Here is a 17,432-nt window from a genome sequence, read left to right as displayed (position 1 = left end):
TAGTATCACAAGACAACGCGTGCAATCTCAACCAAGACTCAACTAGGACTAAACCAGGACTCAACCAGGGCTAAACCAGGACTAAACTAGGACCAAAACCAAGTCTCAACCAGTACATAAGGTAACCAGGACTGAAACAGGATTCCCCAGTATCACAAGACAAAAAAACAGATCAAAAACAAATCACTATGAACCAGGACTGAACCAGGACTGAACCAGGACTTTTTATATAGTATCACAAGACAAAGCCTGCATACTAAACAAAGACTCAAACTGGACTGAACCCGAGACTCAACCAGGACTGAAACAGGATTCCCCAGTATCACAAGACGAAACCAGATCAAAACAAATCACTATGAACTAGGACTGAACCAGGACTAAACCAGGACTCAACCAAAACTGAACCAGGACTGAAGAAGGATTGAACCAGGACTAAACCAGGACTGAACCAACTGTGCTGTAACTGTTTTCAGTGTTGGTTTTTTACCTTCTTCTTGTGTTGTAACTGGTTCACTTCAGTGTCCCAGGCCGCTGTGCCCTTGTCTGAATCACACGTGTACTCAAGGACTCCCTCCCTCTACTCCTCTCTCTCCTTCTATCTTTCTCTCTCCCTCCTTTCTCTCTCCTTCTCTGTCCTCTCTTTCCTTTTTTCTGTCTTTTTTTCCTCTTCCCCCTCTCCAACTTGCCTCCTCTCTCCTCCTCTCATTTCAATCTCTCTCCCGTCTTCTCTCTCTTTATCTGTCCCTCTCTCCTCCCTCTCCTCTCTCCTTTCTTCCTTCTCTCTCCTCAATCTTCCTCTCCTCTCTCCTTCCATCTTTCTCTCTCCTCTCTCTTTTTTATATCTTTCTTTCTCTTCCTCCTCTCTCCCCTCTCCTACTTGCCTCCTCTTTTCTCCTCTCATTTCAATCTCTCTCTCCCTCTTCTCTCTTCTCTCTCTCTCTCGTCTCTTTCCTCTCCTCCCCTTTATCCTTTGCTGCTTCTCTCCATCTCTCCTTACTCTTCCTCCTCTCTTCTCCTCCCTCCCTCCCTCCTCCTCACCTCTCTTTTTCTCTCCCTTTCTCTCTCCCTCTGTCCCCTCTATCTTTTCTCAATCTCTCTTCCCGCTCTCTTCTTTCTTCCCCTCTCTCTCTCTTCTCCTCTCTCCTTCTATCTTTCTCTCTCTCTGCTTTCTTTGTCTTTCTTTCTCTTTCCCCTCTCTCCCCCTCTCCTACTTGCCTCCTCTTTCCTCCTCTCCTCTTCTATTTTCAATCTCTCTTTCCCTCCTCTCTCTTTCTCTCTCTCTCTCTCTTCTCCTTTCTCTCTCCTATCTCTCCATCTCTCCTCCCTCTCTTTCTCTCTCCTTCTCCTACTTGCCTCCTCTCTCTTCCTTTCCCCTCTATCTCTTCTCAAACTCTCTTCAATCCCTCTTCTTTCTTGCCCTCTCCTCTCCCCCTCTCTCTTCTCCTCTCTCCTTCTCTCTCTCCGCTTTCTTTTCCTCTATCTTTCTTTCTCTTCCCCTCTCTCTCTCTCCCCTCTCCTACTTGCCTCTTTTCTCTTTCGCTCTCCTATCTCTCCCTCTCTCCTCCCTCTCTTTACTCCTCTCCCTCAATCTCTCTTCCCTTTCTCTTTTTTTCTCTTCCCCTTTCCTCTCCCCTCTCTCTTCTCTCTCCTTCTATCTTTCCTCAGTCTGTCCTCCTCTAATTTCAATCTATCTCTCCCTTTTTTCCCTCCTCTCTTTCTCTGTCTTCTCCTTTCTCTCTCTCCTATTTCTCCATCTCTCCTCCCTCTTTTTCTCTCTCCTCTCTTTCTCTTTCACTCTCACTCTCCTTCCTTTCCCCTCTATCTCTTCTCAGTCTCTCTTCTCTCTCTCCCCTTTCTCCTTGACTCTTTCTCTCACTTCCTCTTCTCTCTCCTCCCTCTCTCTCCTCTGTCCGGGCTACAGTGTAAACGATGGAGTGAAAGAGGGAGCGAGGGAGGAGTGAGAGTGAGTGGAAGGCAGTCTGATTAAAAGCGCTGCTGACGGGGCACTTATAGCTCGACTCTATTAGGAGATTCATCATTGGCAGGCGGCCTCCTCACATCCACACCACTCACTCATATGAGCCGCACGCCGTCCCGCTGACCGCGAGAGCGCCGCCGTAATCCGTCTCTGAAGGTTACGGACGGAACAGGAGCGAGGACTTTGGGTTAAGTTTATTTTAAAAGGTCCAATATTATGCAAAGTTGACTCTCGGGAGCTTTAAGTCGTGTTATAATGTCGTTTCCTACGGAAGCCGGGAGGGGTCACAACAAACGCAAACGCCGCAACAAATACAAATGCGACGACATAACAAAAAGCCACAACACACCAAAAAAAGCCACAACGGAGATGACCGCGGGACTCTATTTTAATGCAAACGCCGCAACAAATACAAACGCCGCAAACACATTTAAAAAGCCGCAACACGTTAAAAAGCCACAACACACCAAAAAAAGCCACAACGGAAGTGACCGCGGGACTCTATTTTCTGACGGACCGATCAAGCGGCAAGTGAAGAAGAAGAACTACAATGTGAAATGAATAATGATAAAAAACAATAAAATACTTTTACTTCTGTTTCCAACTTCTCCGTTCCTTTACTTTTCACGTTGTAGTTCTTCTTCTTCACTTGCCGCTTGATCGGTCTGTCGGAAAATAGAGTCCCGTGGTCACTTCCGTTGTGGCTTTTTGATGTGTTGTGGCTTTTTGATGTGTTGTGGCTTTTTAATGTGTTGCAGCATTTACATTTGTGTTGTGGTGTTTGTATTTGTTGCGGTGTTTGCATTAAAATAGAGTCCCACGGTCATTTCTGTTGTGGCTTCTTTTGGTTTGTTGTGGCTTTTTGTTATGTTGTCGCATTTGTATTTGTTGCGGCGTTTTGCGTTTGTTGTGACATCTCTCGGCTTCCGTAGTTTCCTCTTCAGAAACAGAGCTGGAGTTGTGTTTTGTTTCATTCACACATGTTTGAGTAACACTTAATTATTATGCGCCATCCACACTAGTACGTATTTGAGTCGTTTTCATTGTGGATGCAGTGTTCGTTCACACTAATCTGATAGAAAATGGCTCCAGAGACGGAATGATCTGGTGCCTCCAGCTCCCACGACTTCATCTGAGTACAGATCTGATCCGGCACTGTGTGGACGCCTGAAAACACTGATGTAGGAGCTCTAGTTGTGTCCTTACTGGACCACGTCACGGTGACTTGCGCCTTCCTGATTCTCGTTGTGGAAAATAGTTTAAACAAACCAGAGACATACGGGAAACAGCGGAGCTAGAACTACCGTATTTTCCGGGCTATTAGGCGCTCTGGATTATAAGGCGCTAGGGATGGGCATGATTAGTCGATTAATCGATAATTGATCATTAAGAATTTCATCAATTACGTTAATTTTAATCAACAAACCGAATGTAGGTTGCTGAGTGTAGTGTGACCAAACAGGGTCTGTACATGTGTCTCTCTGCACTCAGATGGAGCGAGACACAAACAGTCGGTCAGTCTGCAACGTGCCGAAGCACAAATGTGTATTTAACGATGACTTGTACAAGAAATTCCACGCTTTCTGTTGTGTTCGGGACAAGTGTGAGTCCATGTGCACAGTGTATAAAGCAGCACATATGTTTCTGTGTCCAGTGGGAAAAAGTTTTACCAGGTGAGAGTCGCTCAATGTGGATGACGAGTCCCCACCTCCCTCCCCCCGTACGGTGTCCTGGTTTTGACAAACGCAAATATGGTCACACTAACCTGTATTCACCTGAGTCATGTCTTTTAATCTGACAGAAATTGAACCACATCAGCGACACAAGAGCTGTAGTTTTATCTTGGCTTAGTTTATGCAAATTAGCGATGCGGTTTTAAGTTCCGTTTCTGTGAGAGTTGAGCAAAACTGAATTAAACACATTATAATGTCAAACGGGCTGATGTGGCTCTAGAGTCGTTACGGTTTATATGTCGTAAAGTTGAATTTATTTATGCAGATTAGTAGTGCAGATAGTAATAATAATGATGATCATTTTAATATAAAAACGTTAATGATTAATCGATAATCGATCGTCAATTCTTCCGACGATCGATTAAGAAAATTTCATCGAATGCCCATCCGTATAAGGCGTCATTACATGGTCTATTTTTGAACTTTTTCCACAAATAAACCACACTGGACTTTAAATGAAACACAACAGTTGGATGGGTCAGTGGTTTTGTTTGTTTGTGGCGTTCACAGTGACTCTGGGCTTTGTTCAGTTGTGGCGTGTAGGTAGGATGTATTACAATAAACAAAAATATAAATTTATTCAGATATTTTTCCAAACTCAATATTATTAATTTAACACATTTTAGTTCAGGAGTCTAAATTGTGGATGCGGCAGGACAGGGCCGCACCTTAAGATGTCGACTTGAGCAGACGTGAGTGAAGACGCTGCACCAAACTTTGAAAATTTTTTGAAAAGGAACTTACTTGACTTCATCTTCAATTAAACTTGCCTTATAATTGCCTTATTATAATGAATCGCAGCAGAAAAAGCGCGACTATCACCACAAGTGCTCCTCCCAAACGGAGCCCTACTCGTGCTCTGTGAGAGCCCGACTCTACTGACAATATTCCATGAAAAATGTACAGACATGACCTCACAAAATTCTCATCACCAACAAGCAAAGAGAAATCTGCTACAAACTTCTACATCGCTGTATCCACTAAACAATCATCTTAGAAGGACAATGGACACATACTGAAAAAACGAAACCACCTCTCACTTATTTTGGACTTGGGGATGGGGTTTTAGCTGATAATGTCCGCACCAAAGCTGAGACCAAACCTACGTCCTTGTTTAAAAGTGATCAGCAAAACCTTAAAATCGATTGTAAAACACACACAGGCCCAGTGAAGGGAAGTAAAACAGGGGTCGTGTATTGATGTTTGATTAAAGCCAGTGAAGAGTCGAGCTGCTGTGTTCTGCACCAGTCAGAGGCGGGAGGAGATGGATTTGGAGTCAAGGCCGGAGAGGAGGGAGCTGCAGTGGTCTAGACGGGAAATGATTCAAGTGAAGGCGTATGTAATTTACCAACACAGTGGAGCACTTCCTGTATTAATGCATGACATCACAAGGTGGAACAGGGTGTTTTAGTTTGAGAGAAGAAGAAGCCTGAATCTGCAAGGTCGGTGTTAAACGCATGAATGAAACAAAACTCAACTCCAGTTCTGTTTTTACCCTTTAACTACTGTTTAAAGCGACAATATGGAGCTGCTGTTTGTCTCCAGGTTATTGCTTTGCTTGAAATATTCCAAAGTACGGCATTAAACGACAGTATGCTGCAATTATTAAGTCACACGTGTTTTTATTTCTGATGAAAATACCTTTGAAAACATGAATTCTTACAGTGGTCAATTCTCCACAGATCTGACTGACCTGTACCTTGTCTTGTCTCCACGACGATAATGTCTTACTGTGGAACATTCCAGGCAAAACAACAGCATCACCATGGAGACAAGCAGGTGGCAAACGCTCCACCAGAAAAATTACTTTAGCTTTAACCAGAGAAGTCCCACTGAAACTCAGAATCTCATAAACGTGGACGTCCAAACCACAAAGCAGAACCTAAAGCTCACAAAAGAGTCTGAGTGGCAAACGTCACCTCACAGCAAAAAGGTCAAAGGTTCAATTCCCAGGCTGGGTGGAGCTTTAATGTATTTTGCATGTTCTTTCTGTGTCTGGGTGGGTTTCCTCTAGGGCATCTGGGTTTCTTACATCAATGGGAAACTAAATATTACAGATTTATTATTACCATTTATATATATATATATATATATATATATATATCTTCATTATTATATTATTTTTGTGTACCCGGGACAGTCCAAGTTTTGAGCCCTGTGTCCCCTGTCCCAGCAGATTTAACCAAAACCACTGATTTGTCCCAGTTTTATACAAGAAATGTCCCAGGTGTCCCTATTTTTGACCAATTTGATCGAAACCAGGACTAAACTAAGATTAAACCAGGACTACGTCAACTCTAACCCAGGACTAAAACAGGACGATCACAATTTTTGACTAGTGTGATTTTCGTCAACAGTAAAGAGGAGCAAAAACTGTCATTTGTTTTGCCAAAATACAGAAATACGTGTTTGCGAATGACCATAAAGCAAAAAAGCAGCGACAGAAGCCCCTCAAATTTAGCCTGATTCATCAGCCGGTTTCATTTTGTGGAAACCGTCTGACCTCGGAGCATTAGGATTTGTTCGCTCGACAGTGGTTGGGTACATTTTTTATTTAACCAGTCGCTGCGGTTTGGTCGTGACGTATGTAATGCGCCAAATCCCGTAGGAAGAAGGACAATAAAGTCTTTCCCCTTGATGAAATTCACCAAACATTCTCTTTGTTCTGGCTTTAAATCCTCGATCTTGGGAATAGTTGCCAACACAGAATGTCTGTCTTCGTCTACATCCATCTCGTCGCTTTGTTTACTGTTGTGCCGTTCCACAAAAGGGACACAGACAGACGCTTGAGTTTGACGTGATGGTTTCACAGTTCTTCGCTCATTTGCGGTCTACAACTTCCAGGGTTCTTCCAAACCGTCTAGGTTATTCCGATTCCTGACCTAGTCGCTGAAGAGAAATGAACTTGAGCGGAGGCACTAGGTGGTGGCAGCTTGTCTACCTCAGACTGTGACTGGAGGATGCACAATGTTACACGCTCTTTTCACAGTTTTATTTATACCAACCATCCCAACCCAGGTGAGTGTCCCAGTTTAGAACTTTGAAAATCTGGTCATCCTACATATATATTGTGAGGTGTGAGCTACTGTGTCCAAATAATTTCCCTTGTGGATCAATAAAGTTTGTCTAAGGTGGGTCCCACTTTGGTCACCCACTGCCCCAGACCTGCAATAATAATTTCCTCATCACAAACAGAGCTGGAGTTGTGTTTTGTTTCATTCACACGTGTTAAAACGCACAAATCCTGCATATTTAGGTTTTAATGCAAGTATGCGCAATTAACTGAATTTTTATCGTGATTTCAATTTGTGTGTCAAACGATCTCCAATATCATAACATATAATCAAGTTGAAACAATTTAAAGCTTAACAAAGTTTATTTTGGTATATTTTTTAATATAAATAAGTATATTTATTTTATTTTTTTGAATATAGAGATGTAGATCAGCTGGATATGGTTTATTTTGGATACATTGATGTTTTTCTGTGCCTTATTTCATGTTCAAAGTATATTTTAATCATTTTATGGTTTATACATTGCTAAACTGTTCTAATTTGTAGCCTATATTTATTTTCAGTTTTAAAGTTTTGCGTAAATTATGAATAACAAAGTGTATGTTTTTTTTTTTTTGTTTTTTTTTTGAGAAATGCTGAATAAATGCACTGTGTAACTAAAATAAATAACTAAATTGAATAATCGTGATTTCAGTATTGACCAAAATAATCGTGATAATGCTTTTTTCCATAATCCAGCAGCCCTACTTTATTTAGAGTCCACTTTGTGATGTCATGCGGTAACACAGGCAAGCGCTCCACTGTGTTTTTAAACTCCATACACCTGCGCTACAGTCATTTGGATGATTTCGGCCCTGAAATCGCCAATCTCTACTAAACTAAAGGTAGCTGTTGACTTGAAAACTACTACTTCATGACATCACAAGGTGCAACAGAGCATCATTCTGAGCTCTGGAAATGCACAGATTAGTGTTAAAATGTTACTCAAACATGTGTGAATGAAACAAAACACAACTCCAGGTCTGTTTTTGAGGAGGTAACATGGCTTAAATCTCAATTTTTAGTCAGTTTTGTGTAATGTAAGACATTTAAAACTATCAACCAGTCAAGTGAGCGCAACCTATTTGCTATGGCGTTTTATCCACTCTTAACTGCACATTCAGCATTGCCTTTTTGGAGATTTGCAACAACTTCCCTGCATGCACACACTGTTTACGTACCTTTCCGAGCGCACGTCAGCCAAAACGTCAAATCAACAGCCTCGGCGTCGTTCTGGAATCGTACGGGAGCTTTTATTTATGCCAGTTTTGCGTCGGTCCCGTTACGCTGACTCTTCGGTGTCGCGCGCTCTGGTCGTTCCTCGGATGTAAACAGAGCACGGGACATCCGAACGACACGCTTCCCTCGCGCTCCTCCTCCTCCTCCTCCTCGGGGTAAACTACGAGGTGTACGGCGTGAGCTCGCGAGCAGCAAAAACGTGCACGACTCGTAAATGACACCCGCGCAGAAGTGGGACACCGCAAAGCATGACGGACTCCCTCGGAAAGCTGCCGACGTGAAGGGAGCGGCGTAAAGTGGGTGCATGCACGCGCCCCTCGCCTCGGGTTTGGGGGGTGGGGGTCTGCGGTGGTGCTGGTGGTGCTGGTCGTGCTGGTCTCTGGTACAGTCACATCCAAACACGAGCTTTTGGAGAGTAGACGCCAGCGGGTCACGTGGTCCGCCTGCTGCGTCACGGTGTCCCATGCGCCGTTTACGCACGATCATAAACACCGCTGTGCCAAAGAAAACCAAACAAAAACCCTGAGTTTGCACTTGAAATTTACGTACTTATTACATAAAAAATAAAACTACCCTAAAAAAATTAAAATATAAATAAAAAATAAACTACCCTATATCAAAATTATGCAATTTGTTCTAATAAAATTACAACATACCAGAGGTGGGACCAAGTCGTTGTTTTGCAAGTCTCAAGTCTTTGATCTCAAGTCCGAGTCAAGTCCCAAGTCAAATACAGGCAAGTCCAAGTCGAGTCTTGAGTCACTGGCCCATAAGTCCAAGTCAAGTCCGAGTCAAGTTCCAAGTCAAATACAGGCAAGTCCAAGTCGAGTCTTGAGTCACTGGCCCGTAAGTCCAAGTCAAGTCCGAGTCAAGTCCCAAGTCAAATACAGGCGAGTCCAAGTCGAGTCTCGAGTCACTGGCCCGTAAGTCCAAGTCAAGTCCGAGTCAAGTCCTAAGTCAAATACAGGCGAGTCCAAGTCGAGTCTCGAGTCACTGGCCCGTAAGTCCAAGTCAAGTCCGAGTCAAGTCCCAAGTCAAATACAGGCGAGTCCAAGTCATGTCTCGAGTCACTAGTCCGTAAGTCCAAGTAAAGTCCAAGTCAAGTCCCAAGTCAAATACAGGTGAGTCCAAGTCGAGTCTCGAGTCACTGGCCCGTAAGTCCAAGTCAAGTCCGAGTCAAGTCCCAAGTCAAATACAGGTGAGTCCAAGTCGAGTCTTGAGTCACTGGCCCGTAAGTCCAAGTCAAGTCCAAGTCAAGTCCCAAGTCAAATACAGGCGAGTCCAAGTCATGTCTCGAGTCACTGGCCCGTAAGTCCAAGTCAAGTCCAAGTCAAGTCCCAAGTCAAATACAGGTGAGTCCAAGTCGAGTCTTGAGTCACTGGCCCGTAAGTCCAAGTCAAGTCCGAGTCAAGTCCTAAGTCAAATACAGGCGAGTCCAAGTCATGTCTCGAGTCACTAGTCCGTAAGTCCAAGTCAAGTCCAAGTCAAGTCCCAAGTCAAATACAGGCGAGTCCAAGTCCAGTCTTGAGTCACTGGCCCGTAAGTCCAAGTCAAGTCCAAGTCAAGTCCCAAGTCAAATACAGGCGAGTCCAAGTCGAGTCTCGAGTCACTGGCCCGTAAGTCCAAGTCAAGTCCGAGTCAAGTCCTAAGTCAAATACAGGCGAGTCCAAGTCGTGTCTCGAGTCACTAGTCCGTAATTTCAAGTCAAGTCAAGTCCCAAGTCAAATACAGACAAGTCCAAGTCAAGTCTCGAGTCACTGGTCCGTAAGTCCAAGTAAAGTCCAAGTCAAGTCCCAAGTCAAATACAGGCGAGTCCAAGTCCAGTCTTGAGTCACTGGCCCGTAAGTCCAAGTCAAGTCCAAGTCAAGTCCCAAGTCAAATACAGGCGAGTCCAAGTCGAGTCTCGAGTCACTGGCCCGTAAGTCCAAGTCAAGTCCGAGTCAAGTCCTAAGTCAAATACAGGCGAGTCCAAGTCGTGTCTCGAGTCACTAGTCCGTAATTTCAAGTCAAGTCAAGTCCCAAGTCAAATACAGACAAGTCCAAGTCAAGTCTCGAGTCACTGGTCCGTAAGTCCAAGTAAAGTCCAAGTCAAGTCCCAAGTCAAATACAGGCGAGTCCAAGTCGAGTCACTGGCCCGTAAGTCCAAGTCAAGTCTGAGTCAAGTCCTAAGTCAAATACAGGCGAGTCCAAGTCGAGTCTCAAGTCACTGGCCCATACGTCCAAGTCAAGTCCGAGTCAAGTCCCAAGTCAAGTCCCAAGTCAAATACAGACAAGTCCAAGTCGAGTCTCGAGTCACTGGCACGTAAGTCCAACTCAAGTCCGAGTCAAGTCCCAAGTCAAATACAGACGAGTCCAAGTCGAGTCTCGAGTCACTGGCACGTAAGTCCAAGTCAAGTCCAAGTCGTCTTCTTTGAACTTCAAGTCATTTCAAGTCTTTAAATCGAAGTACCAAATATAGCTTCGATTTTTGCAATTTATATGAATTTTAAACTAAATTGTACTTAAAAAAAAATCCAAGTATATTTATTTATGAGTATTTATAAAGTATGTAAGGGTTGTACGCACGATCATAAACACCGCTGTGCCAAAGAAAACTAAACAAAAACCCTGAGTATGCACTTGAAATTTACGTACTTATTAAACAAAAAATAAAACTACCCTAAAAATTTAATAAAAAATAAACTAACCTATATGAAAATTACGCTATTTGTTCTAATAAAATTACAACATACCAGAGGTGGGACCAAGTCGTTGTTTTGCAAGGCTGGAGTAAGTCTCAAGTCTTTGACCTCAAGTCCAAGTCAAGTCCCAAGTTGAATCTCGAGTCAGTGGCCTGTAAGTCCAAGTCAAGTCCAAGTCATCTTCCTTGAGCTTCAAGTCATTTCACGTCTTTAAATCGAAGTACCAAATATAGCTTCAAAAAACAGACCAAAAAAAACAAAACTAAAACAGACCTGGATTTGAGTTTTGTTTCATTCACATGTTTGAGTTACTCCCAACATCGCCAAAGCTCAAAAGGCTCTGTTCCACCTTGTGATGTCATGAAGCGGTAGTTTTCAACTTAACAGCTACTTTTTACTTTATTGTTTAGTAGAGATTGTCAATTCCAGATCTGAAATTATCCAAATGATTCTGGTGAAGGTGTGTGGAGTTTAAAAACAGTGGAGCACCATTTACCACACACACACATTATCACAAAATGGAACAGAGTGTTTTAAACATGTGTGAATGAAACAAAACTTAACTCCAGATCTGTTTGTGATGAGGAAACAACATTAGAACAGATCAGAAAATATCATACAGAGCTACAGTACCATTAGGCAAAGTAGGCGGCTGCTTAGGGCCCCCAAACCTGGAGGGCCCCTGACCAGTTGCCCTCAGTGCCACTAATGCCTCAGACCAATTCGATTTTCTGTCAATATGACATTAAATGAGGGTAGACTACTTTTAAAAAATAATAATAATAATCATGTGTAATGGATGGATGGATGTATAATTAGATGTAAACAAAACTGTAATTGTGTTAAATAGAGATGTGCATGTTTCAAGAACAATGGGAAAAACAGACAATAAATATATTTTTATCCATCTATCCATTGTCTTCCGCTTATCCGGGGCCAAGTCACAGGGGCAGCAGTCTAAGCAGGAACTCCCAGACTTCCTTCACCCCAGACACGTCCTCCAGCTCCTCCCCTAAGGACCTTAAGGTGTTCCCGGGCCAGCCCAGAGATACAGTCCCTCCTGCGTGTCCTGGGTCTTCCTTGGGGCCTCCTTCAGGTGAGACATGCCCGAAACACCTCCCGAGGAAAGGCATCCGGAACAGATGCCCGAGCCTCAGCTGCTTCTCTCGACGTGAAGGAGCAGTGGCTCTACGCCGAGCTCCTCCCGTGTGACTGAGCTCCTCACCCTATCTTTAAGGGAGCGCCCAGACACCCTGCGGAGGAAACTCATTTTGACCGCTTGTATCCGTGATCTTGTTCTTTCAGTCATTATCCAGAGCTCATAACCATTTGACATGATAGGCATATATTTAAAAAACAAAACAAAAAACAGTGCATTATAGTGAGGGCCCCACACTAAAGTTCACCTCGGGCCCCCAAATTGCTGACTCCGCCACTGATAACGTAACATGGGCCCTTTAAACTAGGACTGAAGCTGAACTGAATCTCAACTAAAACAGGACAGAAGTATAATAAGTGTCTTTTTATGGGAAAAGAAAGTTCTTGTACTGCCATATTTTTCTGTGGTTTTGTGACGTATCATTAATAACAAACAGAGGTAATAATAAAGGCTTAGTGTTATACAGTACTTTTCCACTCTTAAAGACGCTTTACAGTTTTGTGCATGATTCATTCACTCCACTCTCTGCGGTTGTAGCCACAGCTGCTGCACAGAAGCTGCTCGAGGTGTTAACTTGAAAACTAAAAGTACAAAAATGCATAGCACATTCTGAGGCCCGATGTCCAGCTTCTTTTTTTTTTTTTTTTTTTGAACAATGTTTTGGCAAAAAAGCCTTCGTCAGATTTTTTAATAATAAGAAAAGAAAAGAAAACAATAAGTAAAAGAAAAGAGAAACAAACTGACGAAGGATTTTTGCCGAAAAGCTTCTGGACATCGGCCATCTGAGTGTGCTATGTGTTTTTTCACTTTTAAATAGCTGCTCTTTGCATTTGCACCTCTACAAAAACTTTAGTGTGCGTTTTCTGTTTCATTTGAGTAAACTTGAAAACGACCACTTCATGACATCACAAGTTGGGACAGAGCATTTTGAGCTTTGGATGTAGACAGACTAATAATAAAGGATTATTTAAACATGTGAAGAAACAAAACACAACTGCAGGTTTGTTTTTGAGGAGGTAACAACATTATAACATGACTTAAAACTTCTGAGTAAACTTGGATAATATACAGCAGAACATTTAAGAAACCGTGTATCATTTGTTCATTCGTTTTTCAAAATAAAATCAAAAATAAGAAAATGAAAAAACAACAGTTTTCTTCATTATTTGTCTCCAAAACAAAAAAATTAAAAAACAGATAATGATTTGTTTTTTCGGTTTTCGATTTTGTGTTTAAATGAAAAATGGAAAAAAACGAATAACGGATTGAACCAGGACTAAACCAGGACTAGACCAGGACTGAACCTCTGGGCCCGTCTGTGTGGTGCCCCCACGTAGACTGTTGGGTGATCAGGACTGAGACCAGAACCAGACCAGAACCAGATCAGGGCTGAGACTGGGGTCTGGTTTAGTCCTAGTTCATTTCTGGTTTAGACCTGGTTTAGACCTGATGTAGTCCTGTTTTAGTCCTGGGATCAGTCCTGGCTTAGTCCTGGTGTGGTCCTGGTCTAGTCCCGGTCTCAATCCTGATCACCCGACAGTCTACGCGGGCGCACCTCCAGGCCCGTCCAGACACTCAGTCCTGGTTTAGTCCTAGTTCAGTCCTGGTTCAGTTCTGGTTCAATCCTGGTTTAGTCCTGGTTCAGACCTGGTTTAGTCCTGGTTTAGTCCTGGTTCAGTCCTGTTTTAATCCTGGTTCAGTCCTGGTTTAGTCCTGGTTTAGACCTGGATCAGTCCTGGTTTAGTCCTGGTTTAGACCTGGTTCAGTCTTGGTTTAGTCCTGGTTCAGTCCTGTTTTAGTCCTAGTGTAGTCCTGGTTTAGTTCTGGTGTAGACCTGGTTTAGTCCTGGTTCAGACCTGGTTTAGTCCTGTTTTAGTCTTGGTTCAGTCCAGTATTGCAGTTTAAGTCACGGAAACTGACTTTTTTCCATTATTCATTTAAACACAAAAACGAAAACTGAAAATTGTTGTGCTGAAATTTTGTTTTACTTTCTTATTTTTTATTTTATTTTGAAAAACAAATAAACGAATACTACCCAGACTTCTCAGTGCTATAAGTAACCCCCTAAACTGTTTAAGCGACATAATTTCCCAGGCTCATAATGTATTTTATAGCTGCATATTCTCTTATATATAGTTCTGTGGTTTTGTCCAGTGTTTTCTAAACCGCGTCTGTGTAAAACCAAGACCACGGCCAAAGTTACACGCTGTTTCAGCCGCACAAACAAACCAAAACTACATGTTGAGTTTAAATGTGTCACGTGTAAATCTCCTGCTCCCAGAGAAAAAGCACAGGAAAAGCCGAGGAAATGGGCACCTTCACCAAGTCCAGGTCTGCTCCGGTTTTACATGTGATCCTGTGTGTGGGCGGAAAAACACACACACACACACACACACACACACACACACACACACACACACACACACGACACACACACACACACACACGCAGGGAAAATAATGTCACATGTTAAATAAAAACTGTTTTGTTAAAGGTGCATTGTGTAACTTTGCTGGTGGAGCGTCCGTCCAATGTTTTTCTCCATGGAGATGTTATTGCTTAGTCTGGAATGTTTCACAATACGATATCAAACCAGTCCTGATTCAGTCCTGGTTCAGTCCTGGTTCAGTCCTGGTTTAGACTTGGTTTAGTCCTGGTTCAGTCCTGGTTTAGACCTGGTTTAGACCTGGTTTAGACCTGGTTTAGACCTTTCTTAAACCTGATTCAGTCCTGGTTTAGTCCTAGTTTAGACCTGGTTTAGACCTGGTTTAGTCCTGGTTCAGTCCTGGTTCAGTCCTGGTTTAGACCTGGTTAAGTCCTGGTTCAGTCCTGGTTTAGACCTGGTTTAGACCTGGTTTAGACCTTTCTTAAACCTGGTTCAGTCCTGGTTTAGTCCTAGTTTTAGACCTGGTTTAGACCTGGTTCAGTCCTGGTTTAGTCCTAGTTTAGACCTGGTTTAGACCTGGTTTAGTCCTGGTTGAGTCCTGGTTCAGTCTTGTTTAGACCTGGTTAAGTCCTGGTTCAGTCCTAGTTTAGTTCTGGTTCAGTCCTGGTTTAGTCCTGGTTCAGTCCTGGTTCAGTCCTGGTTCAGTCCTGGTTCAGTCCTGGTTCAGTCCTGATTCAGTCTGGTTTAGACCTGGTTCAGTCCTGGTTTAGACCTGGTTCAGTCCTGGTTCAGACCTCCTGGTTCAGTCCTGGTTTAGACCTGGTTCCTGGTTCAGACCTGTTTAGACCTGTCCTGGTTCAGACCTGGTTTAGACCTGGTTTAGACCTGGTTCAGTCCTGGTTCAGTCCTGGTTTAGTCCTGATTCAGTCCTGGTTTAGTCCTGGTTTAGACCTGGTTCAGTCCTGGTTTAGACCTGGTTTAGTCCTGATTCAGTCCTGGTTTAGTCCTGGTTTAGACCTGGTTCAGTCCTGGTTTAGACCTGGTTTAGTTCTGGTTCAGTCCTGGTGGTAGCAAATCTATTATTACATCAGACTGTCCATGTAAATGTCTGTGTTGACAGAATAATGTTTGAAATAAAACTGCTGCTCAGACATAAATCCTTTAAATACAAGGTTGGTTTTATTTCAAACATTTTTCTACCGACACAGACATTTACAGGAGCTCAGTCACACGGGAGGAGCTCGGAGTAGAGTCGCTGCTCCTCCACGTCGAAAGGAGCAGCTGAGGCTCGGGCATCTGTTCCTGATGCCTCCTGAGCGACCTTCCTCGGGAACTGTTCCGGGCATGTCTCACCAGGAGGAGGCCCCAGAGACGACCCAGGACACGCTGGAGGGACTATGTCTCTGGGCTGGCCTGGGAACGCCTTGAGGTCCCACTGGAGGAGCTGAAGGAAGTGTCTGGGTTGAAGGAAGTCTGGGAATCCCTGCTTAGAATGCTGACCCCGGATAAGCAGAAGAAAATGGATAGATGGACAATTTTGCATCATTTTAGGCTGCGTTCAGACTGCAGCCTGAAGTGACCCAAATCCGATTTTTTGGCCCCTATGTTCCTGTATCTGATCTTTTAATGTCAGTCTGAACGACACAGATCAGATTTTTTCAAATGTGACCCAGGCCCCAGCCCCAGGATATGTGCTCCTGAAACCGATACATATCTGATCTTTTGACATGTGACTTCAGTCTGAACGGCCAAAGCACATTCATCCACCTACACGTTATCAACAAGCCACAAACGTCACTATTCTGCGCTGAAGTAGGCGAAAATTGTTAATGAACTCCGTGTCACTGAAGTGAAGCACATCACCACTCACCACTCTTGGCTCCGTCTCCACATCCACACGTTCCTTTCAACGGACGTCGCTGCCGCTGCCCCACAAAACACCACGACCAAAAACCTCGTCCTTCTCCTTCTCAATCTCCTCCTTAAAACAAGTAAGTTGTTCATGTTCTGGCTCCGGTACGAGAGGAACTTTAAAATCTCCAGGTGCTCAATGCTCGCGTCCATGTTTGGACAACTTCCGTAAACACAGAGACGCTCGCTGCGGTTGACGTCATCGTGTCTCCAGTGCACATGCGGGACACTTTCGGGCCGTTTAACGTTCACACAGCGGATCGAATACAAGTCGCATTTAACTGGAAATGTGAACGACCTCGCAAAAACATCGGATTTCACAAAAAAAATCGGAATTGAGCGTTAAGCCCTGCAGTCTGAACGTAGCATAAGTCTCTCGGCTGGCCTGGGAACACCTTGGGGTCCCCCTGGAGGAGCTGAAGGAAGTGTCTGGGGTGAAGGAAGTCTTGGAGTCCCTGCTTAGACTGCTGCCCCCGGATAAGCAGAAGAAAATGGATAGATGGACAATTTTGCATCATTTTGACTAATTATCTCTACTTTTATACTTTTCCTTGAGTAATATTTATAAAGTAGCACTAATACCACTCCAGCGTTGGCCCGTCTCCAGCTCGGCCTGCATCACACTCTCGCTCCCTCATATATTTTTCATTTCGTGGTCTGAAGCGGTTAAAGATGAGTCCCACATGTGGCAACAGTGTGAGCGGGTGCCCTCTTTTATCATTGTGTCAGGGGGAGACAGTGAATCTGCTCCAAACTGAAAAGCTTTTTGTGATTTTTGCCGATTCAGCACAAACGCGGGTCTGCAGATCCACGCGCTGTTACAGGGACACGGGCATCGACCTGAATGTTAAAGAAGGACACGCGCACAAAAGCGTCGTTTCTTTTGAAGAGCTGTCCCGTACGGCGGAGGAGTTTAGCGTCGTGGATCTATTACGGAGGCAGATTGGTGGTTTGACTCCCGGCGCCGCGTCCTGTCACTGTGTCCTTGGCCAAGACACTTAAAGACGCCGCGGCTGATTTTTACCGCCTTAAAAAAAAAAAGAAAAAAGAAAACAGTTTGCAGTGGTCCGTCCAAAGTTCTTCCTCACTTACCGTATTTATCTTAATTATTCGGTGAGTTTAGGCATCAGGGTAAAGGTATCAACAGCTAGAAAGATAACCAAGCACTTCCTGATTATCAGACACTTTCTGATTTGATTAGACCGGCTCACGTTTGTCGGGGATTTTTGACCGTCTGTGGCGCATTTGGACTGGTTTTACTCCGGCTGTCAACAGGAGAGGGGGAAGAGGGG

The sequence above is a fragment of the Boleophthalmus pectinirostris genome, unplaced genomic scaffold (genome assembly GCF_026225935.1).
Source record: "Boleophthalmus pectinirostris isolate CB_2022bp ecotype Guang Dong unplaced genomic scaffold, ASM2622593v1 HiC_scaffold_18, whole genome shotgun sequence".
NCBI classification, from domain to species: domain Eukaryota; kingdom Metazoa; phylum Chordata; class Actinopteri; order Gobiiformes; family Gobiidae; genus Boleophthalmus; species Boleophthalmus pectinirostris.
Note: the sequence above shows the minus strand (reverse complement) of the source record.